Source organism: Antrostomus carolinensis, unplaced genomic scaffold (genome assembly GCF_000700745.2).
Source record: "Antrostomus carolinensis isolate BGI_N321 unplaced genomic scaffold, ASM70074v2 scaffold16260, whole genome shotgun sequence".
Taxonomy (NCBI): domain Eukaryota; kingdom Metazoa; phylum Chordata; class Aves; order Caprimulgiformes; family Caprimulgidae; genus Antrostomus; species Antrostomus carolinensis.
In genome coordinates this window covers 60,402-73,817 of record NW_010287861.1, presented here as the reverse complement: position 1 = coordinate 73,817, position 13,416 = coordinate 60,402, and the positions used below count along the sequence as shown (strand labels likewise).

At 48.4% G+C, this 13,416-nt stretch overlaps 1 pseudogene; it reads left to right on the top strand.

The window, feature by feature from the left end:
• Positions 1-5,747: 5,747 nt before the first annotated feature.
• LOC104522372 (cytoskeleton-associated protein 5 pseudogene) lies at positions 5,748-9,470 on the top strand (annotated as a pseudogene).
• The last annotated feature ends 3,946 nt before the right edge of the window (positions 9,471-13,416 follow it).

Sequence of the window (13,416 nt, the reverse complement as noted above, 5' to 3'; positions counted from 1 at the left end):
TGCTGAGACATGGTGGTCAATGAGAAAACCTAAGTTACCTCTCAGGCTGCTTGTCTTCAAAATGCTGCCCGTTTTAGGGCAGAAGCAGCAAAGAGCATCCACATGTATGCTCACACACATCATATTTCTTTAAAGTTGGGGGGTTTTTTTGTTTTTGTTTTTTTGGGGTTTTTTGCTGTGGTCTTTCTGAGGGACCTAGAGGCACAGTGGTATTTTAGATATCAAATCCCTGTAATTGTGACTGAGTCAAATCCACGGCACTGGCACTTCAGTCAGTCTAGAGGATTTACACCCATCACCAGAGGCATCACTATAAATCACAGCTGTGTATTCCAAGCGGTGGTGATCATAAAAATGGTTCACAGTACGTTTACCCCACACATACCTCATTCCCTCCTCAGCCACAAACACTAAAAGGTTTTCTTACCTGGCATATTTTACCCCTTGTGACATCCTCAGCAATTTGTTCCTCTGCACGGGGGGAGGTTTCACCTCCCTGTAAAGCTGAGATATAACCCCATGCCATCAGCCCCTCTCCATCTAATAAACTGGTTGCATCAGTTTTTCTGCCCACTATATCATCATTAAAGGCAATAATGAAAGGTTCAGTAGGGTAGGAGATAGCATGTCAGGAAAAAGACATGCTTCTCTCGATGGAGGAGAAATTCTTTGTGCTTTTGCAGAGTCTCTTCCCTTTCTAGCTGTGCTGGTTTGTGACATGCCATCGTGGGTGAGTTGGAGCCATAGAGTGTGCACCCTGAACGGGGGACAGGTGTCACTTTGATGAGAAATTAATCATTCAGGATTAAAGGTAACAAACATTTTGTAGCCTTCCATGTGAAGGAAAGGTGAAAAATGGAGGATCTTAGAGATATTCCTGAGTGGAGAGCTGAGCATGACCATGGTGGAGGTGAATTTCCCAACTGAGGGTATGTTAAGTCGCCTCTGGTCTGTGTCGAGCATTGCTCTCTGTGGGACATCGTTCCTGATGGCTCATGGGCTGTTGCCTTTATTCTTTATTCTGGCATCATCCTTTCTGAGTCCAGAGACAGGACAGGACGCTGCCCTCCCTCCCTGGAGCAGGGCAGCCTGTGCTGCAGGCAGGGTTAAGGGCTGCCTGCTCCTTGCCTGGCTGCTGCCGGGGAAGCTGGATCCTGCACCCACTTGGAGAAGCCTTGCCGTGACATAGTCGTGCACCCCCCCAGCTCCTGGGAGCCTCCTCTCCTCCTCCCTTACAAGATGGATAGGTTTTGTGGTGTGACCTGGTGAAATGTGTGGTCCTCGGCCACCGCTGCCCTGCGTGCAGTGCGGTGGGGTTGAGGGCTCTGCCCTCTCTACTGAAGCTGGGTGCATGGCAGAGTGGGCAGGGAACAGTGACCCTCCCTGCATTTCGGGGGCACAGGGGGAGAGCCCTGGCACACAGGGCACCCTTTTGCACCCCCTGCATTTCTGTGGCTGGTGCAGCTGTGGAGGGTACAGGATTAACTCACCCCTGGGAGAGGGGCAGGGCTGGCACTGCTGGGGGGAAGCCTCCAAAAAGGCATTCAAGAAGTGCAGGTAACATAGATCGTTTCTCAGCCCTAAAAGCAGATGGGATGAGAATAGGACCCTCTCTGTAAGTGTGGAGACAGACTGAGGAGAAAGCAACGATCCTAGCTCTCATCTGATTCCTTTGCTGCTGTGCATCGTCGAGGAAGCAGATTTTAGGGGATTCAGTGAAGCAGAGACTTCCCATCCCTGGCTGCTCACTCCTGTCTTGACTGAGGTTTCACTTCGTTTTCAGAAAGTAGCTAATTCTTCAGTGCTGAGACAGCCTGAAGAGAGAGGCTACAGGAACAGAAAGGGGGTGGAGGTGCCAGGGGCTTGAATATTCTTACGCACAAAGTCCATCTTCTGTGGGATATAAATAGACCCCTACCCTCCTGAGGTTTTTTCCTTTTGGACACTATGCTCAGCCAGTGCTTCTGAAGGGACTTTCATCCTGCTAATTGCTGGAGTGAAACTCATCACTAATAGGGATGCAAACGATCCTCAAGCACAAGGAGGAATTAAAGACAAAGTGATTCACACACTACACCAGCCTGTTTCAGCAATACAGCTGGTGTCACATCACAGCAGCTTCTGCAAAGCTTAACGAAGACATACTGGTGGAAGCATGTACAAATGTCCTCAGTTCAGAGGCAGAAAGACAAACCTGCTCCTTTTCTCAATTCAGGAGCTTCTGGAGTTTGGGGAGATGGCTCCCAGGGCATTAAACACAGTATCATCACGTGTAATTGCACTCCAGCAGTGCCAGCCATCCCAGGTGCTGGGAGCCATATAAGCACAATGCACGAGATGGTCTTGCCCTGCTGAGCTAAAAAGACTAGAAAGACAAAGAATGATTTATTATTTCTCTTTGATAGGTGGGAATTATGGGGTAAAGAGATTAAATTACTGTATTTAATCCCTGGCCACACAGCCACAAAACAGTGTCCTGGGCTGGGAAGACTTGCTGGGCAAAGCTGAATCTGGGATCAGCACAGGGACGGTCAGTTCCCACAGCCAGAGCTGCCAAAGGGCAGAGCAGTTTTTGTGAGAGGTTTTCAGGCAATGTTCTCTGTAGTGCAGAGCTCCATGGAGGAGCAGCCTCAGCATGGGCCTGAGGGAGTTTAAGGGCTGGGATGATCCACACACAGCTGATTCATCTCCTCTCTTCCACTCGGTGTCACGGGCAGACCCAGAGCAATCCCCTTTCCAGCAGGTACCTTCAACCTGGTGATTCATCTGAGGCAGTGCAGGGAAAGGTCCATGAGGAACCACATAAAACAGCTTGAAACTGCTGTCTGAAGAGTTGCTTTTAATGAAAACCAGAAAAGGTTGTATAAGGCCTCGAAACACACTTCCCCAGATGAGAAGTCAGTGATGAGCTTCTCAGCCATCCCCAGCAGCAAACTCTCCAACTAACAATGCCAGGGAGGCTCATTTGCTCTAGCAAGCAGGCCAGGATTCGTCTTTTGTATGTGCAGCCCAAATTGGTAAAAAAGGAAAGTCTTCCTTGGCCCCGAAGCCTTGTTGGTGACAGATAGCTTGAAGTGATCCTAGCTGTGGTTCAGATTAAATACTTGTGGGATACAGACTTCATAGCCTGGGTCCACTCTGGCACCAGCTAACTACTCTTAGCTCTGCAGAACACCAAGACTCTGGACCCATGGGCACAACCACCCTTCACCCAGCACAACCTGGAAGCTGCTCTGCCCTGCCTTTGCCTTTCTCTGCCTCTGTGGCTCTCAGCAAGCATTGCACCATCACTCTGATCCACAGCCACCAGGAGCAGCTCGGATTCCCAGACCTCTGCTCTCACTGCAGGAATCTTCTCCCCTTTCATCCTGCAAACTTCCAACACCTCTGGAGAGCACTGGAGCAACCTCTAGTCACCTGTACAGGTCTGCACCAGGCGTTTGGAAAGAAGCACTCACTGCTTCAACCCAGTCCTAATTCTCTGAAAGCAAAGCAGCAGGGTGTTTATTGACCAGAGTGAGAAAAGCTATACCTAGGCAATAAAAGTTATTATGATAAAGGAACAGACTGTACTCTCTGCTCTCTCAACACCTTCTTACTCTTTGACAGCTTCTCACCAGAATAATGCAATAAAACTCACTTACACTGAGCATTTTCTTCTCCTCTGCCTTCATTTTATGAGGGAATTATTTGTTACTTTTTGTTAACACCTAATTGCTCTTCTGAGAATAGCTGTTTGGCCAGATGCTTGTGAGCACCTCAGAAGAATATTCGGATTCCAGTCTTAGGAGATTTACCCCATAAACAACTTGTAGAACACACAAAAATTTAACAAGATCACAAAAAAAATCACCAAATTCAGTTTTACTTATATGTATAGTACAAACACCAGTTTGTGCCATGAACTAATATTTCTAACATCATCTGACAAAGAAACCCACTTGGTCATTCCACTGACAAAATTAATTTAATGAAGGTCCCCAGTATTTCTTATGGAGAAATAACATGAGAAAGCATAAAATGATGCACTCATATCCAGACTTTGTTCATCATCTGGGTTGGCTGCTGGACCAGAAAGGGACTTGGTCTCACACACAATGCCAGAGCATCCCTCCTGATGCTCTCTGCTGCCTGCCTCCCCTCCCGTGCAGCTCAGCCTACCGTGCTCTGTGGAACAGAGAGCCTCCAGCCCTTGCAAAGCATTCCCAGGAGGTGAGCAGAGAGATGCTCCTGGGCCCTCCGTTGCTTGTCCCTCAACCCTTGTTAGGAGATTCCCTTGAGCACAGAGCAGAGGTTGGTGAATCCCTCCTGGCTGGGCAATAAGTCCAGAGCTGCTGTGCCCTGAGGCAGTGTTTGATCCCTTACACAGCTCCATGTTCTGCCTTCAACGAAAATCTCGTTTTGCTCAGGACTGAGGTTTAAGGAAGAAAAAGGATCCTCCTGGAAATTGGCTGTCACGTTTGCACAGCTCTTTTGTAAATCTTCGCTGCCACCTCTTTTCTTCCCTATTTTACTTCTTGTGCTTGTCAGGATTTGTGATTCCTCCCAGAAGCTCAAATGCAATATTTCTTTCCCTGCGCCTCTGCTCCCCACTCCAGCCTGTTCCCCAAAGGGTGCAATGTGGGGGTACATGGCTGAGCACAAGCCCAGGAATGGGGTGCACTGCAGCCAGCAGAGAGAGCCAAAGAGCACAGATTGTCCTATTTATGGCTTCTGTCTGCAAGAGCAGAGCTTAGGATGGGTGTCCTCTGGGCCGGGGGCTGTCCGAGCTCTGGCTATCACCTCATCACAAGGAGATGGGCTGGAGACAGGAGTCCTATCAAGAGGGGCTTTCCATGAAGCAGCACTTTCAGGAGACAGAACCATGTGAAGATGCAGGCAGAGCTGCTGCACTGACAAAGATTTTTTCCCCCCAAACTACGTGCCTGTTTTCATTTCTACAGGGCATTTCTCGTGTCAGAGTTGCCAATTTTTAAGGAGTTAAAAGAAAGTTAAATAACATGAAAGTCAGTGAACTGTTCTATCTAGGGTTAAATGCAGTGGGCTTTGTTCTAATGGCAACCTGTAAGAAATTGTTTCCACTAAAATCTTCCCCCAGCATTTTTTGTTGTTTTACAGCATCCAAAACAACTCCTTATTCACTCGGCTCTTCTGAAACCTCACAGTCTAAGCAGCAATGGCAGGGGCAGAGGGAGGAATGACTATGTCCAGTTAAAGGCTCAGGGGACCAGATGGCCCATGGTGGTGGCACTTTGGCACAATGTGTAGCAGTCAGTTTCCCAAACATGAGAGCTCCAGGCTGCAGGAGATTGCATTTTCCACAGCTTGAATAAAGAGCCCCTGGAGGCAATGGGGGCTGGAGGTGATGTTACCTGTCCTGATGTCTTCTCCTCCCAACAGCAAGAAGTGGTCCTGGACCTTGGAGTCTCAGACCCCACTGCAACAATGGTAGCTGCTTGTTGCAATGGGACACAACCACACCCGTGTGAGTGTCTGCACAGCACAGCCAGGGTCGCACCAACCTCACAATGGCTGGCGCTCTCTGGGGCTGTTCCATGGGCTCTGTGCACCCTGCCATGAGGGGCCCAAAGCTGCTGCCCTAACATCTCCATCCCCTCAGCATGGCTTAGTAGCAGGGATGCCCAGCAATACTTTCTTGCTCCTGGTTTAAGATCCTTGGAAGGAAACCCCACCATCCCTGGAAGGACAGAGGCCAACTGCAAACAGGGAAATTGTGCTCAAGCAACATGTTTGAACCAGAGCTCTCAGCAGAAGAGTGTTGGCGAAAGGTGGCAGCTATTCTCCCTGAAACCTGCATAAAGCATTTGACAAGCAATGATTGGACAGAGAGAATTTCCAGCATGGATATCCTTCAGAAGACTGTCAGGGAGATGGAGAAAAGCGAGATACCATGCCAAGCCCTGGTGAGACTGTTGTCACAAGGACACAAAGAAACAAAGCTCCAGGTGATGCAGAAGAAACTTCACACTATCACCTTGCTAGCCCAGAAAGCGCACTTCTCCAGAACATCTGCTCAAATTGTTCTGGAAACTGTGGTGGAAATGGTGGGAGATGTGTTATGCAGCAACAATGCCCAAGGAGCCCTGACAGCCATAGCAGAGGCATGTTCATTGCCTTGGACTGCAAAGACAGCCATGTTATTAGCCTTCTCACAGCATAACTCCAGGATCCATTTCAAGATCTTGGACTGGCTGTCAAATGCAATTCTGGAGTTTGGCTTTGCAGGGATGGAGGCCAAGGCACTGGTCCATACCTTGAAGATCGCTCTTGCTGCTGCTCACTCAGGTGTGCAGAGATCAGCCATCACCTTGCTGGGGGTTATTTACCTGTACATGGGAGACTCACTGAGAGCACTAATTGAGAGTGAAGAACTGCCCCTTCTTCCCCAGATAGATGCTGAGCTGAAGAGGCTGAATGGACAGGTCCCACCAATTCCCAGTCGTGCCAACCCCAAGCCATGCCTAGATGACAGGACCCAGGAGGACCCAGGGTATCACAGAAGGACTGAAGCCATAGACATTGGTGACAGGATTACACCAGAGCTGGTGTCAAAGCTGCAGGAGAGGAACTGGGCCATCCAAAGGGAGGGCCTGGAAGAGGTTGCAGGCATCCTGCAGGATGCCAGATTCATCCAGCCAAACATAGGAGAGCTCCCAAGAGCCCTGAGGGCTTGTCTCCGCAACCGGAACCCCACCCTGGTACAGATGGCCCTGAGAGTCCTCCAGCAACTGTCCACAGCCATGGGTTCAAACATCAAACTGCACATGAAGGACCTGGGCTTTCCCCTCATTGCTCTGTTTAGGGAAAGCAAGAGCAGCATGAGAGCTGCTGCCCTGGCTGCCGTGAATGCCTGGGCTGCACAGATCAGCATAACGGAGTGGGTGGATGGACAGGACATTTCAGAAGATCTAGGGGAAGAAATGCCTTTACAGAAGCAAGAGCTGGTGCAGTGGCTGGCTGAACGGCTGCCAACCCTCAAGTCAGCTCCCTCGGACCTGCTTCGATGTGTGCCTCACCTCTACTCTTCCCTGCAGGACAGCAACAGGGATGTACAGACAGCTTCACAGGCAGCTCTGCCTTTCTTCATGATGCACCTTGGCTTTGAGAAGATGACTGAAGCCACCAGTGAGCTGAAGGCAGCTGCAAAGGACCGTGTACTTGCAATACTAGAGAATGCCAATGACAATCCATCAGCCCAGACCACTGCTTCTGCTAAGTCACTTTCCAGAAGCCCTAGGGTCACCACCACATCTGCTTTCCCTTCTGTTCTGACCACACCACCTGCAGCAACAGCCTGGTCTTTACAAGCACCAGCTAAAAAGCCAGCACTCAAAACCAGTGGAGAGGAGAAGCAGGGTCCCAAGGACCCCAAGTCAGGAGAAGCAGTTCTGAAAGATAGAGGTGCAGCCAAAGGAAAAGTACAAATTAATTCCACTCTGAAGGATGAGGTCAGCAAACAGGAACCTATCTTCATCATTGTCCCTGAGGGGAAAGAGCAGAGAATGAGGGATGAGAAAAACGGCAAAGTGCTGCAGTGGAACTTCACTGCTCCCAGTGACAGATATGTCAAGCAGTTGAAAGCTCAAATGAGCAGCTGTGTGTCCAGTAGCTTCCAGGTGGAAATGTTCCATTCCAGCTTCCCACATCATATCAAAGCCTTGGCCATCATGGCCAAGCACTTGGAGACAGAGAAGGCAGGAGTTATCAGCTGCCTGGACCTCATCCTGAAATGGCTCACCTTGCGTTTTTTTGACACCAACACATGGGTGCTTATCAAAAGCCTAGATTACCTCAATCTGCTGCTAACCTTGCTGATTCAAGAAAAGTACCAGCTGACAGACAATGAGGCCTTTTCCTTCCTCCCATACTTGGTCCTGAAGATGGGAGAACCAAGGCAAACTGTTCTTAAATTGGTGCGTGCTGTCCTGAAGAGGATATGCCTGGTGTATCCAGCTAAGAAGGTGTTTGGCTTCCTCATGGAAGGCATCAATTCTACTAACAATAAGCAGCAGGAAGGCTGCCTGGTGGAGGTGGGTTATCTCCTTGAAACGTATGGCCTGGATGTATGCGAGCCAAGCCCTAGCAAAGCCTTGAGGAGGATAGCTGCCTTCCTTGGAGACCAAGACAGTGCTGTTCGTAATGCTGCTCTAAACATTATGGTCACAGCTTGCAAAACTCTTGGGGCAGCCCTGTTCAAAATGGTTGAGTATCTTCCTGAAGAACATATGAGGATGCTGGAACAAATTGCAAAACAAAAACTTGTCAGGTCAAGAGTTTCTTCAGCAAAGTGTTTCAGTGAGAAATATCAGCATGATTCAAACTCAAGATCTGAAGTCACCCGTCAGCATGTAGGAGATGCACCCTCAAAGCTAGAGCCCACCTGCTCTCAAGGAGGAAATTTCAATATTGTGGATGTAGCTCCCCAGACACTGCCTCCACGTGTAGGAAAGCAAGCGAACAGGCTGGTCTCCAGAAAATACAGTCCCTTTAGACTGAAGGATATTGTTCGGTTAGAAACAATCCCTGAATTCCAAACCCTGCCCATCTCCTCAGACAGTGATGACGCATGTCATAATATCACGTCCACCATTAATTCCCTTATTTGTCGCATTAGCAGTGCTGATAATGACAGCAGCATCCAAGCAATGAAAGAAATTGAGGTGATCTTGAGACAGAAGAACAAAGTAGAAGCCATGTCTGGGCACATTAATGAGTTCCTTGTAGCCAGCTTTCAATCACTCAAGTTTATCAACCAGCAAAAAGAAGCAAATAAGAAATGGGGGAAGGAACAAATCATTCTGCAGTGTAACTGTGTCATTCAGGCCTGTAACTGTGTCTTCCAGGAGAAGAAACTGGCTCAGGAGGTCTCAGTGGAAGTGCTTAAGGATGTAATGAACAACCTCTTTACCTTAATGCTAGACTTCCTGGATGGAGACCTAGAGGAAGATCAGAATCTCATACAGTCCATCAATGTCCTCATGAAGAGGGTATTGGAAAAATCTGACCAGACAAGGATTTTCTGTGCTTTGCTGAAGCTGCTCCGAGACAGCTTGACTGCTGAGGACAGCTCAGATGAGTTTTCTGACCTGATGGCCAAGTGCCTGTGGAAGACCACATGGCTCCTCCCAGACACCATTAGCACCATCAACCTGGATGAAATCCTGCTGGATGCCCACACGCTCCTGAAGGCTCTCTCAAAGGAAAAACTGAGGCAGCGCACAAACAGACTTCCACTATGGACCCTGAAAACTCTGCTGCACAACTTGTGCAAGCTGAAAGGAGTGAGGATCCTAGACCATCTCACCCTGATTGAGGATGCAGCTGACTCCGAGATGGAAGCTTACCTCCGAAAGACAGTCAGTCCTACTGCCAAGCAGAGGGCAAACGGACCAGCTGTAGGAGCAGGGGAGGAGGTCTTCCAGGCAGATCGCAAGGTTGTAAAGGACAAAGTAAGTGATGCTTTAGACAGCATCTTATAGAAAATTTGCTCCAAGGAGAGTTTGAGGGAGGGTCTAGAGGAGTTATATTAATGTAGGAAAAATGTCCTGAGGGAAAGTTGGAGTCTTTCCAAGAAAAAACCTCTCCCTCTTCTTGCAAAGCTATGTGAAGCTAACCCTGGCCATTATCCAGACAGAACAGGATACCAGAGAGCATCTTCCTCCCTTGGGGATGTAGCCTGGGATGGAAGCATCTTCCCAGGAGGGACCATAAAGGGGAAGGAGGTGATGCCATCCTGCCACCTGGGAAACCTTCTATTCACCTGCAGCAGCAACACAGCCTTGAGAGCAAGACAGCCCACAGTAGGCTTCCTGCCAGTCAGCTCCCCTCGGAAGATGCCAATGTCATGCATTTCCCTCCTTTCCAGGGCTGCACAACAATGATGTCCTTGGGGTCATGAAGAACCACCATCAGAAATAGCAACGGGACCTCAGAACTAGCCAGCCCTCCTCCACACACACATCAACAGACAGATGGTGAGAACCACAAACCAATAAAGAAATAACTCCGGCATGAATACCAGGTGAGCTATCTGTGCGCTGGCACCCCAGGGCTGCAGCCCCCAGAAGCCAGTCCCAGTTTCTGGTTGATATCTCTGTCACTGTTGTTCAGAAGAGCAAAGAGTGGGACAGGTAGTGCTGGGGAACATGTACTCAGCTGAGGAGCATGAAAAGCATGTGCATACCTAGGGAGGTGCCACTCCAGCTTAGGCTGGGCTTCTTGGGTGAGCATGCAGAGGCTGAGCCCTTCCTCAAGGGGTGCAGGTAAATAAAAAGAAGAGTAAATTGGTGCTCTTTCCAAAGCCACAGAGGAGATAGATCTTAAGACCAGGAGATGTGCAACCCATGTGAAGGGAGGAGGGTCTTCCAGGTTCCTGTGTGCTGCAGGGAACAGCTATAGGGTTTGCTTGTTTCCAGAGTTCAAAGTCTTCATGTTTCCATATCACAGCACAACTTCTTAACCTTTAAAAAAATAAGATGGATGAGACCGATGCCTTAAGGCAAAACTAAATGCAGAGCACACAAATCTGGCCAGGGCACAGGGCAGAGAAGCAGTCGGGATGCTGACCCTGCCCAGACAACATCCACAGGGGTCTTTCTGACATAGGATTTTCTAGCAGTCAAAAACATTCCTAGTTAGCAAGGTACCAGACCAACAGTGCCCTGGTTTCCAGCTGGGAGCTGCCTGAAGAGATCAGGGCTTTCAAACAGCTTCTCTGCCTTTCTGCACAAAGACCTCCAGTTGCACAATGAGCCTACCAAAGGCAAAGATTGCAACAGGAAATTCATTAGGGAAAGTGATTTGTACAAGCGTCTGTTTTCTCTTAGGTAAAATCAATAAGACATAGACTTTCAAATCCACTTCCACTTGTCAAACTGAAGGAGTTCAAGAGAGCAGAGTTGCTATGGACAACTGCAGAATGCCAATGCCTCATCCCAGCCCATCCTTTCCACCTTTCCCAGGAAACATGCTGCTATTCTCATGTAAAACCACTTTGATTTGTCTTTAACACCCCTCTTGCCTCTAAATTCCTGGAGGTAGGAGTCCTCAGCTTTGTGTCAGGTACAACAGTAAGCACTTCAAGGATGCTCACTGCATTACAAGGCTTATTTACTAATAGACAATTCAGACAATTACAAAATGCTATTAGGTGTTTGTACTCAGGCAGAGTGAGCAAGCCGTCTGGTGAACATAGCAAACCAATATTTTTAATTAAAATAAGGAAAAAGGAATACACAGTCTGATTAGTGGCCAACAAGAAAAATACACCCTCGAGATCTCAAAGTGTAATTACCCTTTCTGAATGGCCAAAAGGACTTGTTTACTCCAGACTATAATTCTCCCTAATGCTACTACAAAGTCATGGCCACCTATCCAGTTCACCCAGTGCTGTACCAGCCCAGAGGCTGCTCCAGTACCCATGAAATCAGGTTCTGCTGTGTTTATATCTAGTTTCTGCCTTTTTTTCTGGCTGGGTAGCTGGAGGATGCACAACGAGAACACAGCTGAAGCCTCTACAGTTCCTACTCTTTGATTGCTTTCAGCTCTGTCCTTCGGACAACCTCTCTTTTTGTGCTAAAGGACAGAAGTTTTGAGGCTGGAGTGGAGCTGTGTAGCTTACATGCAACACAGATGGCTGCCCTTTGTGTGTCCTTCCAATTCATATCCATGTTGAGCTGTGAGGTCAGGCAACTGGACATGATGTTCCAGGAGGTTTCTTGCAATGCTGTGTTCCCCTTTTGCTGGTAGCCAGTGCCCCATGAGCAGCTGCTTTTATAGCTTCTTCTCCACCAAGTCCCATAAATGCTCTGTACAGATGCACAAACATCATTCCAGCACAGTTACCTCAGAGGGCTGTCCATCTACTGCCCTGTCACTCATTCTACACTGAAACTAGCCCAGTAATAGCATTTCCCTTGCAAAAGCCTCTCTGGCAATGTGCTATCACCAGGCTGTCCTCCTGACTCATGTTGCAGGTGCAGTGCTGCATCTGGCACACCACTAGAAGAAAAGCCATTAACCAGGAGACAGCACTGATATGCTGAGGTTATACACTATGTTGTAGACAGGGGACACGGGCAGACTCTTCTTCTATAGTGCTGAAGGTCTGATCCATTCCTTAAGGGTTCCAGAGACTGTAGAAAATGGGGGAAAGTCAAGTGTTTGGAAGCCTTGCAGTATTTGCCAGGCAGGCAGACTATTCATCGTGATGCATCACATTACCAGAGTGCCTCAGGGCCCTTGTCAGCAGTCAGAAACCACCCTAGTGGGTGAAGCACAAAGTCAGAGCAAGTGACAGTCCCTGTCCTGCAGACATTACATGTGATAGGAGCTAAGTGCATCAGCAGAGATGCCCTGGAGTCCTACAGGAGCAAGCAGCCTCTTGAATATTCTCACATGTGCCCCTCTGCACAGCTGCTGAGCAGCAATCGAGAGTGCCCTGAACATCAAAATGATGATCTACAAGTTATTCTTGCTCACACCTCCTTGCCCCTGGCAGAGAACAGCATGCAATGGGGTATCATGTTCCAGCATGGATCTAGGTGCTTATTCTGAATTTTACCCAACAGTCACATTCAGGTGGTGTTAAGAAAGAGAGCAAAGCTTAGAAATCTGCTTTGCACTCAGATCTGGACAGTGGAGGCCTGTGCCCTGGAAGAGCTCTTTCCAGCCCATGTAAGCCAGCCTGCCAGGAAACCATGCCTTCTGCCAGGGAAATTTTACATTTTTAGAGATTCCCCCAGAGACAGAGGAGCAGGTTCCTGCCTGTGAAGCAAGGGTTAAAGAATGGGTCCTAACACACAGGATCAAACCTCAGGGTCCTGGAATGTTCTTGCAAGCATCACATCCTGAGGTTTGCTGGATAGCAATTCAATTTTCCTCCCTCCTGCCAGTCAGGAACAGCCAGTCCTGCAGGCTGTTCCTCCTCCCCCACAGCCCTGGGGAAGAGGAAAGAGCAAAAGAGCACCTGGGTCGGGAGGCGAAGAAGGAGAACTGCAAAGAGCTCATAAGGGAGACCTGACCTGGTACCTTTTGCTCTTTCCTGGTTCAGTCCTCTTCCATTTGCTGGAATCACAACCGAACTGCATGCTCAGGAGATGGCAGGGTCAGGGAGATCAATGAATTATAAATAAATACAGTATAAACAAATCAATCAGAGGGATAAAAACATTCGACAGAGCCACACTAATTAAAAATATAATAATCCAGATAGCGGAGGTTTATTTAAAATGGTGCAATTACAGCTTTTAATCATCCAGGTTTAAATTAACAGCAGCAGCGAAACGGCTGTGCAAATGGGTTCTCTGTAATGAACTGATATTAGAAAGCCAGCTTGGTGATCTCTCCCTCTCTCAGGCTAATCCTCCCTCTTCTCGTTGTAAAATAACCTTTTGG